This window comes from Gracilinanus agilis, chromosome 6, assembly GCF_016433145.1.
Source record: "Gracilinanus agilis isolate LMUSP501 chromosome 6, AgileGrace, whole genome shotgun sequence".
NCBI classification, from domain to species: domain Eukaryota; kingdom Metazoa; phylum Chordata; class Mammalia; order Didelphimorphia; family Didelphidae; genus Gracilinanus; species Gracilinanus agilis.
The window spans coordinates 57,614,088-57,633,149 of NC_058135.1; positions in this window are offsets into that span (position 1 = coordinate 57,614,088).

The following is a 19,062-nucleotide window of genomic DNA, read 5'->3' on the forward strand; positions in this document are numbered from 1 at the left end:
TTCCTCTTTTAGTCTGAAAATCTTAATTGGCTAATTTCCCAATTATGGGGTTTTGTCTTCATGAGTTGAGAAGATTTTACTGGGTTCATATTTTTGTTCATCAAAACATCTCCACAAATTAATCATTCATGGGGAGTATAGAGCCCTGGACCTGGAGGTAGGAAGATGTGAGTTCAAATCCAGCCTCAGACACTAACTGTGACTCTGGGCAAGTCGCTTAATCCTGTTTCCCTCGGTTACCTCATCTACTAAATAAGCTAGAGAAGGGAATGGTAAATTATGTCAGTATGTGTGCTGAGAAAACTCCAAATGGGGTCACAATGCATTGGACTCAACTTACCAAACAACAACAAAACATATGCTACGAACTGTCTTAGGTGCACCATTGATAAAAATACAAAAATGAGCTAGTTCCTGCCCTCAAAGAGCTTCCATTCTACTGAGGAAAATGCAAGAGGCACTTATTGGTCAGTCATTTTTCAGTCATATTTGACTGTTTGTGTCTAAGCTGGATGTGAACTCAGATTTTCTTGACTCCAAGTCTGGCACATGGCACCACCTAGTTGCCCACAATGGGCATGTGATGAAGTAAACTTAGGATATATCCAAAATAAATATATAACGATGAAGGAAAGAAATACACCAACAAGAGAATCAGGAGAAACCACTTACATGACCCTAATGACAAATCGTGAGCCTGGCAAATTCTTTCCTGCACTCAGCTATATAGTGAAGCTATTTTATTTTTTATTTTTTTATTTTAAACGCTTAACTTCTGTGTATTGGCTCCTAGGTGGAAGAGTGGTAAGGGTGGGCAGTGGGGGTCAAGTGACTTGCCCAGGGTCACACAGCTGGGAAGTGTCTGAGGCCAGATTTGAACCTAGGACCTCCCGTCTGTAGGCCTGGCTCTCAATCCACTGAACTACCCAGCTGCCCCTAGTGAAGCTATTTTTGATATATGTTGAACACATACATTCTTAACTTGGGGGCCATGAACTTGTTTTTTTAGTTTTATATACACGTACATCTTTTTGTCAAATGATGCCTTCTCTAGCATGGGGAAGAGGGAAAGAAGGGAAGGAAACACGGGGGAACTTTAAAGTAACAAACAAATTCATGAATTAGTCATTTAACAGATATTTTGATAATAGCTTTTCAATGTATTTGATTTCCTGTGTAATCTTATGCATTATATTTTACACATTTAAAAACAGTCTTCTGAGAAAAGCTCTCTAAGACTTCAACAGATTGCCAAAGGAGTTCAGGACACAAAAAAAAGAGATAAAACCCTGTTTTTTTTACTGTATTTATCTTTTTTAACTATATATTTTTATTTTGTTATCATATCATACTTGTATTTTTTTTTACTGTCTTTTATTTACTGGATTTTACTGGACTTATCAGTAAAAAAAACTAGATCTATTCTTTTAGGTTCCTTTTCCTTTTGATTGTGAGCCATAAACAATAGAGAAGCATTCAATTCATCATTATGTTTAAAAACAAAACCAGACAGTCAGCTAGGGGGCTCAATAGTTTGAGTGCTAGGCCCAGAGACAGAAGGTCCTAGGTTCAAATCTGGTCCCAGACACTTCCTAGCTGTGTCGCCCTGGGCAAGTCACTTAATCCCCATTTGCTTAGCCTTCCCTGCCCTTTTGCCTTGGAACCAATACAAGTATCGATTCTAATATAGAAGGCAAAGGTTTTAAAAACAAAATAAAAACAGACAAATTCTAAGGCTTTTTTTCTTTACTCACCAAAAAAAATCACCTTTATGATTTTAATATTTAAATCTTTTAATCTTTTAATTAATAATTCAATCTATTCATAGAATTATATAATTAAATATAATTTATTTATGTTAATTATATATAATAATAAAAATAGTTACATATACTTAATTTAATTTAATTAATAAAATTTAAATTTAAATTTAAGTTTATTTTGAAACTTAATTTTAAAAATTTTATTTAACTATACTATATATTTTAGTTTTCAAATTAAATTTTATTTTTCAATAAATTATTTTCTTTCAGTGGTCTTTTCTTTTTAAATTCACATTTTGTCCAAAAATCGAGTAGATCAATAAGTCTTTAAATAAAAAAACAAGATGATAATTAAAATAACAGCATTATGCATACTAGTAAAAAAAAAGTTACTATGCTACTAAAAAAAAGTTAATGCCCTTTGCTTAGTGACTGATTTTTAAAAAGCTTCAGGGTGCTTAGGCATCTACATGGACCCAAAAGATCATTCTCCTTATCCCTTCTCACAAAAATGGGAGCAGCAACAGCAGTAGCTAATAGCTAATATTTACAAAGGCTGGCAAAACTTTATTATTATTGATCCCATTTTGCAGATGAAGAAACTGAACCTTAAAGAGTTTTGTGACTTGTCCCTATCACACATCTCGTAAGTATAGAAAGGGATATTTTTAACCTAGATACTTTCTGACTACAGATCTTTGGCTCCTTTCCATTCCACCAACTCTCAAGTGGCCACCTAATAAACTAATTAAAAGTTAGGACTTGCTCGAATAAAACTATACTGAGTTAGGATGTAATTTGCCTAAAAAGGGTCAGTTTTTAAAGTTTATAGGTGCTAAGAAGTAAGGACCTTTAGCAGTAAAAGTTTTGTGAATCAGTAAAAAAAAACAAAGCATTCTGAATGGGGGATCAGAAAACTACATTATTGTAGATCTTTTGTTTCTGAGCAATTGAAAAAGACTTTAAGGACCATCTATGCTTGGATTCTACTTTTAGGACCATGCTAGTCTCTGGGCATGCTACTTTAATAAAACCCCTGTTGCCTATATGGCTTAAGAAACTCTAACCTCAAGGAGGAAATGAGTCAGGATTCTAGCTACCAAAGTCCTTGGAAATCTGTGATTGGTCAAAATGGCACATCTAGTGAATTGATGTAACATTTACTGGAGATGCTGCTCTTGTTTAGGGGGTTCTAGATCGTCTTTGGAGCTGGGAGGATGTGATCCTTCAGTATATCATTTTGGCCACTCCTTTCCTCTCCCTCCTCCACATTTCTCTTCACCTTCCTTCCTTCCTTGGCAAGGAAAGGACTTAGAAGTAATAAGAATTCATTAAATTCCTAAACATTTTCTACCTGGTGCCATTTCTGCTGATTTTCACTCATTAGGTTATGCTCTTATTTAGGCAAAAAGAGGCACATTCTTTTCCTTTCCAGAATCATAAATGAGAAAGAATGATGTAGTAGATAGAAAACTGGCTTTGGAGCCAGGAAAACTTAGATTCATGTCCTTTCTCTAACACATGTTAGATGTGTGACACGAGGACAAGAAATGTAATCCCTTGGAATTCTAAGCAACTCTTGAAGTATATAAATATCAGAGAAGTTATTGACCTTTGTTGGTAGAGAGAATTTCTTATTTGGTACAGCACCACAATAGTGAAGTCACAGGTCTAGCCCCTGCCCCTTCTAGAATTATAGTTTCAGAATCATAGAATTGGACAAGGCCTTTGAGGTCATCAAGTCTAACCCAACCCATCTCCATCCCAAATGTTCCTATGAACTATTTATGCCCAACCTGTGGTAGAACCTCCAGAGCCCATGTTGATCTGATAAACCACAGTCAGCCACATTGATCCAAACATTATGATGGTGTTTGAGTACAAAGAACCATGAGTCTAACCATTGCTACCCCTATACCCGCCCTCTCCAAACATAAATACAGTGGCAGCTAGGTGGTACAATGGATAGAGCTCTAGGCTTGGAGTTGGGAGTTCTTGGGTTCAAATCTGGCTTCGGACACTCCCTATCTGTGAGACTCTGAACAAGTCATTTAACCATTTAACCTGTTTACTAGTCCTTACACTTCTGTCTTAGAGTTATTACCCAGACAGAAAGTAAGAGTTATAAATTAATAAATAAATATGTGTATGTATATAAATATAGCCAGGTCCCAGTGAGTGTGAATAATAAAGCGGTTGCATCATTCAAATTTGTACCACATATTTCCACTGGGCTTGAACCAAAGACCATCTCTTACATCATTATCGTTTGGAATAGTGCAAATGCAAACACCTGTGAACATTTCAGGGGATTGGCTATTGGCATTATCTATACTTAGTTGTATCCTCCAGGCTTTCTATCTTAAGACACCATTGGTTTTTTTCTGTAGCCATATCACATTGTGAATTTAGGATGAGTTAGAAGTTAATTAAAACCTCTAAATCTTTTTTTGTGAAATGCTTAAGTACTATACTGCATTTCTGCAGTGAATTTTTAAAAAATCAGTTATAGAACTTTATATTGGCCCTTACCAAATGCCATTTAATGTAGCAATTTTCATTTACCAGATTTGACCCATCATTCTAGTCTATCTAGACCTTTCAGAATCTTGTGTCTTGTCATCCATCATGCTATTGGCCAGTCCTAGGCTAGTACCTTTGACTTGGAATCAGGAAGACCAAGACAAATTCTCCTTAAGCCACTATCTAGCTATGTGACTCTAGACAAGTCACTTAAACTATCTGGGTCTTTTCTGTAAAATGAGGGAGTAGGATGAACATTATGGTCACACCAAAGATTTGGAAATTGTGCCATCTAGTCCCTCTTCCCAAGGATATGGTAGCGGTAATTTTCCAGAGGATCTAGACCAAGGAATAGCTTTCACTTTTTGATTCTAATAATTCATTGGAGCCAATATTAATTAATTTAGGATTAAATTAATGTTCAAATAAATTTAATTTTAAATTTTAAAATAAATTAATTGTTTAAGTCAATTAAAAAAAATGGACACAGACATCCAGCTGACTTTGCTACACAGGTGGGGATGCCGCCATAGGCTGGTGCCCCATGTACTCAAATAACAAAGGGTTAAAATGTAAGCTGAGAGTGGCTAAGAATTCACTTCCTGCCATGCATTTGCCAGCCTTTGCTGGCTTTGAGTACAGGAACTTTGATGGGGGCAAAAGTCAGATGTTGTAAGGAAAGTGAGCTGACAGCTGCCTGTCTGGAAGCTAATACAGCCCCCAGCCATATACCTGTGACTGTATGTTTTTCACAAGGATGGAAATCATTTAGTGCTTGAATCAAGCATAGCATTCCTTTTATTACTCCTTTGAAGAGTAACTTAATTCTTTAGGATGTGTGTGTATGTTTGTGTGTGTGTGTGTGTGTGTGTGTGTGTGTGTGTGTGTGTGTGTGTGTTTAAAAGTACAAAGCTTCAAAGAGGAAATTGAATGTTCAGGGAAACATGAGACCTCTGAATATTGATTATAATATATAGGTGTCCAGATGATGGTGTATGAATTGGATCTGGGGATTGTGGGGTGGTAAGAAGGTCCTTACAGGAAGCCAGCTGTCGTCAGTAGTACTACTAATTCTAAATGGCCAATCCAGCCTGTCTACAGCTTCTGTTGATCTAAGAAGTGGTGGAAAATGAAGTGTAATCAATTCAGCTTTGACTTATGGAACCTTGTGTTAAAATACCTATTGCTCAGTCTTTATCAGCTGTGTCTGGCTCTTTATGACGCCCTGGATTTTCTTGACAAAGATCCTTGGAATGGTTTGCCATTTCTTTCTCCAGCTCATTTTCCAGATGAGGAAATGGAGGCAAACAGGACTAAGTGACTTGCCCAGATTCACATAGCTAGTTTGTGTCTAAGGCCAGATTAGAACTCAAGAAGATGGGTGTTCCTGATTCCAGGCCCTGCACTCTATCCTCTGTGCCACCTAGAACTCAGCTGAAAATAGCTCTGAATAATCTTTCTTGATTGTCCTGGGCTTTTCAAAACCAGGAGAGAACTCTGATGTGGACTCTCTCTGTCCTAGGGAGTGCCGTGAGGGAATTAGCAGAACAGCTTGGTGAATGGGAAATGTCTAGAGCAGAAAGGACCCAGATCCTCAGGGAGAATAGAATTCAGGCTCTATGACCTTGGTCAAGAACAAGGTAAGAAAAAGAGGAGTACCATTTTGGGCTCCTCATTGAATTCTGATATCTTCCATGAAACACCAATCACCTGTAAAGTGACTGTATGTAGGCAAGCTAGACACCAGAGAAAGACCTATGTTCATCCTTCCCCCTCCTCAAACTTCCTGAGAAATTGTAAGATCCACTACTTCTTAGCTCCCATCTCTCTGATACTATTGCCCATTCTGGTCTCAGATGAAGAGGCGGCCATTCTTCTTTCCAAAGCCAACCCCTCTACACGCACCCTTCATTCTATCCTATTTACTCCTACCTTTTTCATCAGATTGCCCTTTCTCTAGTAATCAGTCTCATCTATCTTGTTTCATTCCCAGATGCCTAGAAACCTGTCTAAGTATCTCCTTAAAAAAATCAAACCCTCCCTAGATCCTATCATCCTCTGTCAGCTGTCATCCTCTAGCTTTCCATTTCTTCTCAGTTAAACTTGAAAGAGCCATATACAATCAGTACCTGCCCTTCCTTTCCTCTCTCAAACCCTGTAAGATCTGAATTCAAGCTTCATCATTCAATTAAAACTCTCTGTCATTATTAATAATATCTTAATTGCCAAATTGAATTGTCTCTTCAATTCTCATCCCTTGTGATCTCTCAGCAGTATCTAACTGTGCTGACTCCCCTTTTGTTCCTAGGCAATTTCTTATCTCCTCATTTTATAGATAAAGAAAGGCTCAGTCTCCAATCCATCCTCTACTCACCTACCAAAATATTTTTTCTTAAAGTGTAGGTTTTACCATTACCCTTCCTCTTCCTCAATTCAATAAATTTCAGTGGCTTCCTATTATTTGTTCTAGCCTGACACATAATAAGGAAGTGCTTCATATATGCTGTTGATTAATTGGTTGGAGTCTACAGTAAAGGTTGAACATTCTTTTAAGTCAAAGTCAAGGTATTCACCAACACAAGAAGAAACCTAGTTACTCTGACTTTTCCCTATGGATAATGCCATAATGGAAAATGTGATGTGGAAAGGGAAAGATGAAGGGATTGGGGTTGCACTGGGTAGCATTTAAAAAAATAATATTTTTTGATGCCAGATAAGCCAGAGGGTATTCAACTATCTGGATAATCTCTACTATTCTGGGTGACTAGAAAACAAAAGGTTTTGACTGGCAAAACGTTTTTTCTAGTTTGTTAACTTTACGATTTTATTGTGCTGTATGATCCTGGGCAGGTCACTTAACCCCAATTGCCTAGCCCCTACTATTCTTAGGTCCTAGAATTAAGTTGATTCTAAGACAGAAAGTAAGAATTTTTTTTTTTAAAGAGGAGATTCCTTTTGGGGAGTTGTTTGTTTGTCTGTTTGTTTGCTTTTGGAGGGGGAGGAAGGTGAGCCCTATGATTTTTTTTATTTTTTAAACATTTATTAATATTCATTTTTAACATACTTACATGATTCATGCTCCTACTTTCCACTTCACCCCCCGCATTCCCCCCACCTATGGCTGACCCACATTTCCACTGGTTTTATCATGTATCATTGATCAAGACCTATTTCCAAATTGTTGATAGTTGCATTGGTGTGGTAGTTTCAAGTCTACATCCTCAATCATGTCCACACCAAACCATGTGTTCAAGCAATTGTTTTTCTTATATGTTTCCTCTCCTGCAGTCCTTCCTCTGAATGTGCGTAGCGTTCTTTTCCATAAATCCCTCAGAGATTGCATTGCTGCCAGCACAGCAGCATTCCACTACATTCGATTTTACCACAGTGTATCAGTCTCTGTGTACAGTGTTCTTCTGGCTATGCTCCTTTCACTCTGCACCAATTCCTGGAGGTCTTTCCAGTTCACCAGGAATTCCTCCAGTTTATTATTCCTTTGAGCGCAATAGTATTCCATCACCAGTATATACCACAATTTGTTCAGCCATTCCCCAATTAAAAGACATACCCTCCTTTTCCAGTTTTTTGCCACCACAAAAAGCGCAGCTATAAATATTTTCATACAAGTCTGTTTATTTATGATCTCTTTGGGGTACAAACCCAACAATGGTATGGCTGGATCAAAGGGCAGGCATTCTTTTATAGCCCTTTGAGCATAGTTCCAAATTGCCAGCCAGAATGGTTGGATCAGTTCACAACTCCACCAGCAATGCATTAATGTCCCAATTTTGCCACATCCCCTTCAGCATTCATTACTCTCCCCTTCTTTCATTTTAGCCAATCTTCTAGGTGTGAGGTGATACCTCAGAGTTGTTTTGATTTGCATTTCTCTAATTATTAGAGATTTAGAACACTTTCTCATGTGCTTATCGATACTTTTGATTTCTTTACCTGAAAATTGCCTATTCATTTACTTGCCCATTTATCAACTGGAGAATGGCTGATTTTTTATACAATTGCTTTAACTCCTTGTATATTTGAGTAATTAGACCCCTGTCAGAGTTTTTTGTTATAAAGATTTTTTCCCAATTTGTTGTTTCCCTTCTGATTTTGACTACATTGTTTTTGTTTGTACAAAAACTTTTTAGTTTAATATAATCAAAACCATTTAATTTACATTTTGTAATTTTCTCTTACTGTTGCTTGGTTGTAAAATCTTTCCTTTCCCAGAGATCTAACAAGTATACCATTCTGTGTTCACTTAACTTATTTATAGTTTCCCTCTTTATATTCAAGTCATTCACCTATGCTGAATTTATCTTGGTGTAGGGTGAGAGATGTTGATCTAGAGGTAATCTCTCCCATATTGTTTTCCAAATTTCCCAGCAGTTTTTCTCAAATAGTGGATTCATGTCCCAAAAGTTGGGCTCTTTGGGTTTATCAAACACTGTGTTGCAGATGTCATTAACCCCAAGTCTATTCCACTGATCCTCCTCTCTGTCTCTTAGCCAGTACCATATTGTTTTGATGACTGCTGCTTTATAGTATAGTTTAATATCTGGTACTGCTAGGCCCCCTTCCTTCACATTTTTTTTTCATTATTTCCCTTAATATTCTTGATCTTTTGTTATTCCAAATGAAATGTATTATAGCTTTTTCTAATTCAGTAAAGAAGTTTTTTGGTAGCTTGATAGGTATGGCACTAAATAGGTAAATTAATTTGGGTAGAATGGTCATTTTTTTTATGTTAGCTCGTCCTACCCATGAGCAATCAATGGTTTTCCAATTGTTTAGATCCAGTTTTATTTGTTTGGAAAGTGTTTTATAGTTTTTTTTTTGGTATAATTGCTATGTTTGTTTTGGTAGATAGATTCCCAAGTATTTTATATTGTCTAGGGTGATTTTAAATGATGTTTCTCTTTCTACCTCTTGCTGCTCTAATGTGTTGGAAATATATAGAAATGCTTATGATTTATGTGCATTTATTTTGTATCCTGCAACTTTGCTAAAGTTGTTGATTATTTCTACAAGCTTCTTAGTTGATTCTCTAGGATCTTTTAAGTAGACCATCATATCATCTGCAAAGAGTGATAACTTAGTCTCCTCATTGTCTGTTTTGATACCTTCAATTTCTTTTTCTTCTCTAATTGCTACTGCTAGTGTTTCTAGTACAATGTTAAATAATAGAAGTGATAATGGGCATCCTTGTTTCACACCTGATCTTATTGGAGAGGCTTCTAATTTATCCCCTTTGGATATGATGCTTGTTGATGGTTTTAGGTATATACTGTTTATTATTTTTAGGAAAGGTCCTTCTATTCCTATACTTTTCAGTGTTTTCATTAGGAATGGATGCTGCATTTTCTCAAAGGCTTTTTCAGCATCTATTGAGATAATCATGTGATTTTTGTTTGTTAGACTGTTGATATGGTCAATTATGTGGATGGTTTTCCTAATGTTGAACCATCCTTGCTTTCCTGGTATAAATCCCACCTGATCATGGTGGATGATCTTCTTAATTACTTGCTGGAGTCTCTTTGCTAGTATTCTATTTAAGATTTTTGCATCTATGTTCATTAGGGAGATTGGTCTGTAGTTTTCTTTCTCTGTTTTTGGTCTCCCTGGCTTTGGAATCAGTACCATATTTGTGTCATAAAAGGAATTTGGTAGGACTCCTTCTTTGTTTATCATATCAAATAATTTGTATAGTATTGGGATTAGTTGCTCTTTAAATGTCTGATAGAATTCACTTGTGAATCCATCAGGCCCTGGCGATTTTTTCTTAGGGAGTTCTTTGATGGCTTGTTCAATTTCTTTTTCTGATATGGGATTATTTAGGTATTCTATTTCTTCTGCTGTTAATCTAGGCAATTTATATTTTTGTGAATATTCATCCATACCTCCTAAATTGTTATATTTATTGGCATATAATTGGGCAAAATAGTTTTTAATGATTGCCTTAATTTCCCCTTCATTAGAGGTGAGGTCTCCCTTTTCATCTTTGAGACTGTCAATTTGTTTTCCTCTTTCCTTTTTTTTATCAGATTGACCAGTACTTTGTCTATTTTATCTGTTTTTTCAAAATACCAGCTTCTATCTTATTTATTAATTCAATAGTTCTTTTACTTTCAATTTTATTAATTTCTCCCTTGATTTTTAGTATTTCTAATTTAGTTTTCATCTGGGGATTTTTAATTTGCAACCTTTCTAATTTTTTGAGTTGCATGCCCAATTCATTAATCTCTTTCCTCCTTAATTTGTTAATATATGCACTCAAGGATATAAATTTCCCCCTTAGTACTGCCTTGGCCGCATCCCACAGAGTTTGGTAGGATGTCTCATCATTGTCATTCTCTTCAATGAAATTGTTGATTGTTTCTATGATTTCTTCTTTGACTAATTGGTTTTGGAGAATCATATTGTTTAATTTCCAATTGGTTTTTGATTTGCCTGTCCAGGTGCCCTTACTAATTATTATTTGTATTGCATTATGATCTGAGAAGGTTACATTTATTATTTCTGCTCTTTTGCATTTGTTTGGAATGTTGCTATGCCCTATAACATGGTCAACCTTTGTGAATGCACCATGTGCAGCTGAAAAGAAGGTGTATTCCTTTTTGTCCCTATTTATTTTTCTCCACATATCAATTAAATCTAATTTTTCTAGGACTTCATTCACTTCTCTTACCTCTTTCTTATTTATTTTTTGGTTTGATTTTTCTAGATCTGAAAGAGGAATATTTAGATCTCCCACTATTATGATTTTACTATCTATTTCCTTCTTGAGCTCTGCCAGTTTCTCCTTTATGAATTTGGATGCTATGCCACTTGGTGCATACATATTGAGGAGTGTTATTTCATTGTTATACTGCCTTTAACCAGGATGTAATGACCTTCCCTGTCTTTTTTAATCAAATCTATTTTTACTGTAGCTTTGTCAGAAATTACAATAGCCAGCGTCCGGGTTAAGATGGCAGCAGAGTAAAAAGCAGCTCTTAACCTCTCCTGACCGAAACACACAAGACTCCTCAAGGGGACATAAAAACAAGTTGAGACGAATGGAGGAACCCCACAACAGGATGCAGCATGGAAGGTACGTGGAATCGGGACATTTCCATGCTATAAAGGGGTGAAACAGCTCTCACTAAATCGTGGGCTGAACAACCACCCCACCTCACAACCTCCACACACACCACCTATAGCACCGAAGCCAGCTAAAAAGAAATAGAGCAAGTTTGGGGCACCCATTGAGTCATTGGCAGCTCCAGGGCCTGTTCCTGAGAGCAGCAAGATTTAGGTCCCCAAAAAGCTAAAGAACGCACACGAACTCTGAGCGCGGACGCAGAGCGCAGGCGCGGGTGGAGGCAGACACAGCCGCGAGTTAAGGCTCTGAAACCCTGAGTTGGGAACCAGTGCAGATTGGTATACGACTGTGGAAGCAGCGCCCTGAGACTTGTAAAGAAACCTCCAGCAGAGGATCAAGCAAGGGGGTCCACCAGGGGGCTTGACCTTGGAAAAAACCAGACCTCAGACTTCAGGAGCCAAAAGACCGCAGACAGTCACTGAGCGTGAGGATAAAGCTGAGAAGCTGCTGGGCTAATGATGGCTACCCAGACTCAGGAAGTTCAGAAGAGAAAGATTAACAACAAGAAAAAGAAGTCTTTAACACTCGACAACTTTTACACAGAGAAAATCCAGACAACCGAGCAAACAGAGGAAGAGAACAAACAAGCTTCCAGACACTCCTCAAATAAGGAAAACGGGTCACAAGCTATGGAAGAGTTCAAAACTGAGATTTTGAGGAAGATGGAAGAGATCTGGCAAGAAAATAACAGTTTAAAAGGTAGAATCTTGCAATTGGAAAGTGAGGCTCAGAAATCAAATTAACTGATAAGCAAATTGAACACCAGAAATGACCAGATCAAAAAAGGAAAACCAGAAGATTATAGCTGAAAACCAAAAGATCATAGCCGAAAACCAAAAGATTATAGCCAAAAACCAGTCCCTAAAGGCTAGAATTGAGCAATTAGAAGCTAATGATCTCTCAAGACAACAAGAACAAATAAAATAAAGTCAAAAGACTGAAAAAATAGAAGGAAACATGAAATATTTCAATGAGAAAGTGACAGACCAAGAAAACTGGTCTAGAAGAGACAATTTGAGAATCATTGGTCTTCCAAAAAAAACCCAGAAATTAATAGAAACCTGGACTCTATACTAAAAGAAATTATTGAGCAAAATTGCCCTGAAGTCCTACAACAAGAGGGCAATATAGACATTGAAAGGATCCATAGAACACCCGCGACATTCAATCCAGATGAGAAAACGCCCAGGAATATAATTGCCAAATTCAAGAGCTTCCAAGCAAAAGAAAAAATCTTACAAGAAGCCAGAAAGAGACAATTCAAATATCAAGGAGCACCAATCAGGATCACACAGGATCTGGCAGCCTCCACACTAAAAGACCACAAGGCTTGGAATACAATATTCAGAAAGACAAGACAGCTGGGCCTGCAACCACGGATCAACGATCCATCAAAATTGACTATATATTTCCAGGGGAAAGTATGGGCATTCAACAAAATTGAAGAATTCCAAGTATTTGCACAGAAAAGACCAGGGCTAAATGGAAAGTCTGATATACAGCCACAAAAATCGAGAGAAACATGAAAAGGTAAATAAGAAACAGAGGGGAAAGAAAGAAAACTCATAATTTTTAAATTTGCCTTTTTAAGGGCCTCAGTAAGATCTAATTATCTGTATTCCTATGTAGAGAAATGTTATGTATAATTCTCTGTAGTGAACTCTATTCACTATTATAGTATTCACTATTATAGTAATCAGAAGAATAATTCACAGGGAGAGGGTGGAACACTAAATAATCTAAGAAGACATGGGGGATGGAAAAGAGGGGGTGAATAGTAGGGGACAGCAAGAGAAACTTGAGTGAATAAGAAAAATAGGATATTCTATTACACACAAAGAGGGTATGGGAAGGAGAGGGGACAAATACTATTATAAGAAGGAGAGGAAGAGAACATTAAGAGGTAATAATCAAACCTTACTCTCAGTGTAATCAACCCGGAGAGGGAAGAGTAGCTATACTATACATTGGGACATAAAACTCTTATCTAACCCTTCTGAGAAAATCAGAAGGGATAAACCAAGGGGAGCAGGGGAGTGGGGAGGTCAAAAAAAGGGAGGGGAGAAGAAGGGGGAAGGAATTCATAAGGCCTTTAAAAACAAAAAGAGGGGAAAAATAAGGGAGGGGTTAGAAAGGGAAGTCAGTCAAGGGAGGGGATAAGGGATACCATTTAAAGCAAACTACTTAATAGCCACTCCTGCCTTCTTTTTCTCATTTGACGCCCAAAAGATTTTGCTCAAGCCCTGTACCTTAAACTTGTGTATGTCCACCCGTCTCTTATGTGTTTCTTGTAGACAACTTATGGTAGGATTTTGGTTTCCAATCCACTCTGCTATTTGCTTCCGTTTTATGAGTGAGTTCATCCCATTCACATTCAGAGTTATAATCATCAGTTGTGCATTTGCTGACATTTTCGTATCCTCCCCTATTCCTACCCCCTTTTTCTTATACTATTTCCTTTTAAACCAGTGGTTTGCTATTAAGCCGCTATCCCTTATCTCCTCCCTTGATTAACTTCCCTTTCTAACCCCTCCCTTATTTTTCCCCTCTTTTTGTTTTTAAAGGCCTTATGAATTCCTTCCCCCTTCTTCTCCCCTCCCTTTTTTTGACCTCACCACTCCCCTGCTCCCCTTGGTTTATCCCTTCTGACTTTCTCAGTAGGGTTAGATAGAGTTTTATATCCCAATGGATAATATAGCTACTCTTCCCTCTCCAGGTTGATTACACTGAGAGTAAGGTTTAAATATTACCTCTTAATGCTCTCTTCCTCTCCTTCTTATAATAGTATTTGTCCCCTCCCCTTCCCATGCCCTCTTTGTGTGTAATAGAATATCCTATTTTTCTTATTCTCTCAAGTCTCTCTTGGTGTCCCCTACTCTTCACCCCCCTCTTTCCACCCCCATATCATCTTAGACCTTTTAGTATTCCACCCTCTCCCTATGAATTATTCTTCTGATTACTATAATAGTGAATACTATAATAGTGAATAGAGTTCACTACAGATCCTGATTGGTGCTCCTTGATATTTGAATTGTCTCTTTCTGGCTTCTTGTAAGATTTTTCTTTTACTTGGAAGTTCTTGAATTTGGCTATTATATTCCTGGGCATTTTCTTATCTGGATCGAATGTAGCGGGTATTCTATGGATCCTTTCAATGTCTATATTGCCCTCTTGTTGTAGGACTTCAGGGCAATTTTGCTCAATAATTTCTTTTAGTATGGAGTCCAAATTTCTATTAATTTCTGCTTTTTCAGGGAGACCAATGAATTTCAAATTGTGTCTTCTAGATCGGTTTTCTTGGTCTGTCACTTTCTCATTTAGATATTTCATGTATCCTTCTATTTTTTCAGTCTTTTGACTTTGTTTTATTTGTTCTTGCTGTCTTGAGAGATCATTAGCATCTAATTGCTCTATTCTAGCCTTTAGGGACTGGTTTTCCTTTTCAATCTGGTCATTTCTGGTGTTCAATTTGCTTTTCAGTTCATTTGATTTCTGAGCCTCACTTTCCAATTGCAAAATTCTGCCTTTAAAACTGTTATTTTCTTGCCTGATTTCCTTTTGAGCTATTTCCCATTTCTCTAGCCAAATCTTTTCCAACTTTCTCATCATCTCAGATTTGAACTCTTCAAGAGCTTGTGACCAGTTTTCATTATTTTGGGAGGGTTTGGATGTGATTGCTTGTTTGTTCTCCTCTTCTGTTTGCTCTGTTGTCTGGATTTTCTCTGTGTAAAAGTTGTCGAGTGTTAAAGATTTCTTCTTCTTGTTGTGAATCTTTCTCTTCTGGGCTCCTGATTCTGGGTTGCCATTGTTAGCCCAGCCCTTTCTCAGCTTTATTCTCTCGCTTAGGGTCTGTCTCTGCTCTTTAGGCTCCTGAGGTCTCTGATCTGGTTTTTCTCAAGGTCAAGCCCCCTGGTGGACCCCCTTGCTTGATCCTCTGCCGGAGGTTCTTTTACAAGTCTCAGGGCGCTGCTTCCACAGTCGTATACCTGTCTGCACTGGTTCCCCACTCAGGGTTTCAGAGCTTTCGCTCACATCTGTGTCCACCTCCGCCCGCACCTGTGCTCCGTGTCCCCACTCAAAATCCGTGTGCGTTTTTAGCCTATTGGGGTCCTTAGTCTTGCTGCTCTCAGGAACAGGCCCTAGAACTGCCAATGACTTAATGAGTGCCCCAAACTTGCTCTATTTCTTTTAAGCTGGCTTTGGTGTTGTAGGTGGTGTGTGTGTGTGTGGGGGGGTGGTTTCTCAGCCAGCGATTCAGTGAGAGCTATTTCACTCCTTTATAGCCTGGAAATGCCCCGATTCCACGTAACTTCCACACTGTGCCTTGTTGTGGGGTCCCCCCATTCGTCTGGATTTGTTTTTATGTTCCCTTGAGGAGTCCTGTATTTTTTGGTTAGGAGAGGTTGTCACTGCTTTTTACTCTGCCGCCATCTTAACCCAGACTTGAGCCCTATGATTTTAATGGTATAAGGAACTCCCAGTGAGGAAACTCCCTTTACCAATGCAGATCAATACCTGCTTTGGAACTTTATGGTCTTAGATATTAAGTGACCAGGGTTATATAGCCAGTATACAACAGAGGGAGGACTTGAATCTAGGTCTTCCTAACTCCCTGGCTATCCACTTTTTCCACTGTGTCATGACAGCGTTGTTCTAATAAAATTAAACCCTAGTTATGTCAAGTCAAAGAGTCAGGGTGGCAAATATTAATTTATTTATTCTCAAGTTCAAATATGGCCTTAGATATTCACTAGTGATACGTCCCTGCTCAAGGCATTTAACTCTGTTTGCCTCTGTTTCTTCATCTGAAAAAATGAGCTAGAGAAAGAAATGGCAAACTATCCCAGTAGCTTTGTCAAGAAAATGCCAAAGAGACTCCCCAAGAGTCAGACATGACTGAAACAACTCAACAACAAAACAACAACACAAGAAAGACACTGCACTAAGCCCTGGGGATATAAAGACAAAAAAATCCAGTCTCTTTCTCAAGGAGCCCATAGTCTGATGGATGAGACAATGGGATAAATTGGAGATAATCAATAGAGGAAAGACACTAGCATTAAGGAGAATCAGGAAGGCTTTCTTATGGAAGGTGAGATTTTAGCTAAAACTTGAAGGAAGACAGCAGAAGAGGGAGGACATTTCAGGCATGGGGATAGCCAATGAAAATTTTCATCTTTAGAAATGGAGTCCTCAGAATTTCTCCTATCATCTCGATTCCAAAATAGCTTCAAAAGAGAAGCTGGTGAACAGACGGTTACAGCTACTTCTGGCTTTAATTAGCCCATTGGATCAGATGGTTTGGGTCAGTATGGTTTGGACTGGAATATGGAAGGGCACTGAGACATTCTATCAAGAGCCCAACATTATGAAAACTTGTCCAACCTCTTTATTGAAGATCTTGTGCTGTTTGTTGCCTGTGGAAGATGATTCATACCGAGTCAAATCTCTAGATCTATATTGCAGGCTCTCTGCCAGTTAAACAAGTCTGGGAAGCTTCTAAGATCTTTTTGTAAATGAATTCCCTAACTCTTTTGAGCTTTACCTAGCGTTAGTTGCTGGGGCAGGGTTAATATTTGGTGACTATGTTTAGAGATGACTTTTTTTTGCACAGATCATCCAATCCAAACCACCATTTCCCCAAACCATCTGATTCAGTGGACAAATTAGAGGCAGAGGTAGCTGTGACCTTATGGGCACCAGCTTCTGTTTTGAAGCTTTTTTGGAATTGAGATGATAGGAGTGTGTGTACTTTAAAGAAACTAGTTCACAGGTATCAGGAGATATGGCGAGACATGGCCCAGTAGGATGTAACTAAGTGTTTCATTCAAAGAACACTTCCTATAGTTCAATTCCCTTGCCACTCCCTGATACACTGATGAATTAGGACACCTGGTGACTATAAAAGCAGAAAGAAGAATGGATGGCTTTCCTAGGGTCTATTGGCAAAGATCCCTAAGTGCTATATCAATACAAGCTATTACTTTAAAACTCTCCAGTGAGGCAGCTAATAAGCCCAACTTCCCTTTTCAAGTATGTACACACTCGAGAGTTATTATTGAAAGCTCACAGATAATATAGCAGCAAGAAAATGACTTACTAAATGTGGATGTGTAAATCTCTTTTTAATCCTTTGCCATATGTTCGGTCCTTTCATATCCTTCAATCGATCATTAAGGATTTATTAAAGACCTACTGTGTGTCAGTGATAGTGCAAGGTTCTGGGGATACAAAGGCATGTACCCTAAGAGCTTACATACTATTGGGGGAGATAGTAAAGTCTCTTTGAATTTAGCCGTTTCACTGATGACAGCTGGCTGTGTGTTCCACCCTTATTGTTAAAATCTTTGGCTGATTTTCACCAAGTCTAGGATATTACCAAAAGCTTTTAAGATATTGGAGTCAGGAAGACCTGAATTAAAGTCTAGCCTCAGATATTTTTTGCTCTATGACCGTTCGCAAGCTATTTAATATCTCTGGCCTTCAGATTCTTCAACTGTAAAATGAAGATACCAAATGTTGTTCATCCTTCATTTTTTTTTGAAGAAGACCAGTGACTTCATGTAGGGAAGTCTCGACTTGTGCACGAATTGGATTTAAGTGAGGCAGAGCTGCACAAAGTTGGTTGCCTCCCTCTTTTTTCCAGAGTCATCCAAGTCCAGTGGCAAGACAAAAGTCAGAATGACTGGTGATGGCCGGGGCTGCTGTGGATGACCTTGATGTCTTTGATGTCTGACCAAGCTCTAAATATTCATAGCACTTGCTTCAACTGCCTTCTTGGCTGTTGGGACAAATTGTTCTCATTCACCTGTTCCATAGAATGGATGCCATCTTCATGTGCTTGAGGTAGACATCCCTGTAACTGGTTTAGCCCTTCTGCTGAGATGGTTTTCCTAGGATGTGGCCTTTGTCCTTGCTGTAGCTTCCTGGAGCCACAGGCAAGAGTTGAATGAAAGGTGGGTGAGCAGTCCTGGAAAGGGCTCAGCAAGCCCTCACACCAGAGGTGCTGGTTCTCCCCAAACACCGCATATACATGACATAATCATAGCACCTATCTCACATTGTTGTTGTAAGGATTGAATGAGATAATACATGTAAAGTGCTTGGCATCCCTAATAGTGCTACATAAATACTAGTTACTATGATTGTTGTTATTCAAGATGAACCTTTGTTTTGGAGACTTCTCCCTGTAGGCAATCCTATGTTGGAAAATGTGGTGTAAAAAGAGAGAAATGAAAAGCTTGGTATTGAGCTCTATCTAGGTGACATTTTTTAAAAATAGCATCTTTCAATGACAGATAGCTAAGTCAGAGACATTGAAATATCCAGCGGCTTGCTGGGTAATCTTTCCTTTTCCACGTGGTTGGATAAACCAGAGTGACTGGCCACAAAAACCTCTTTCTATTCTGTTCACTTTCAGATCACCTCTATTCTGTGTTTCAATCAGTTGCCTCACAACAAAATGACACTCTCTAAGAATTTCTAAATTAGATCCTTTGGTGGATCTAAATGAAATTTATATCTATTTATTTATCTACATTTTTATCTACATTATTTACATACACACAGATGATAATAGGGACAAGACCCATGATTTCTTTTTTTTTTCTTTCTGTTTTGAGTTCTTTTGAA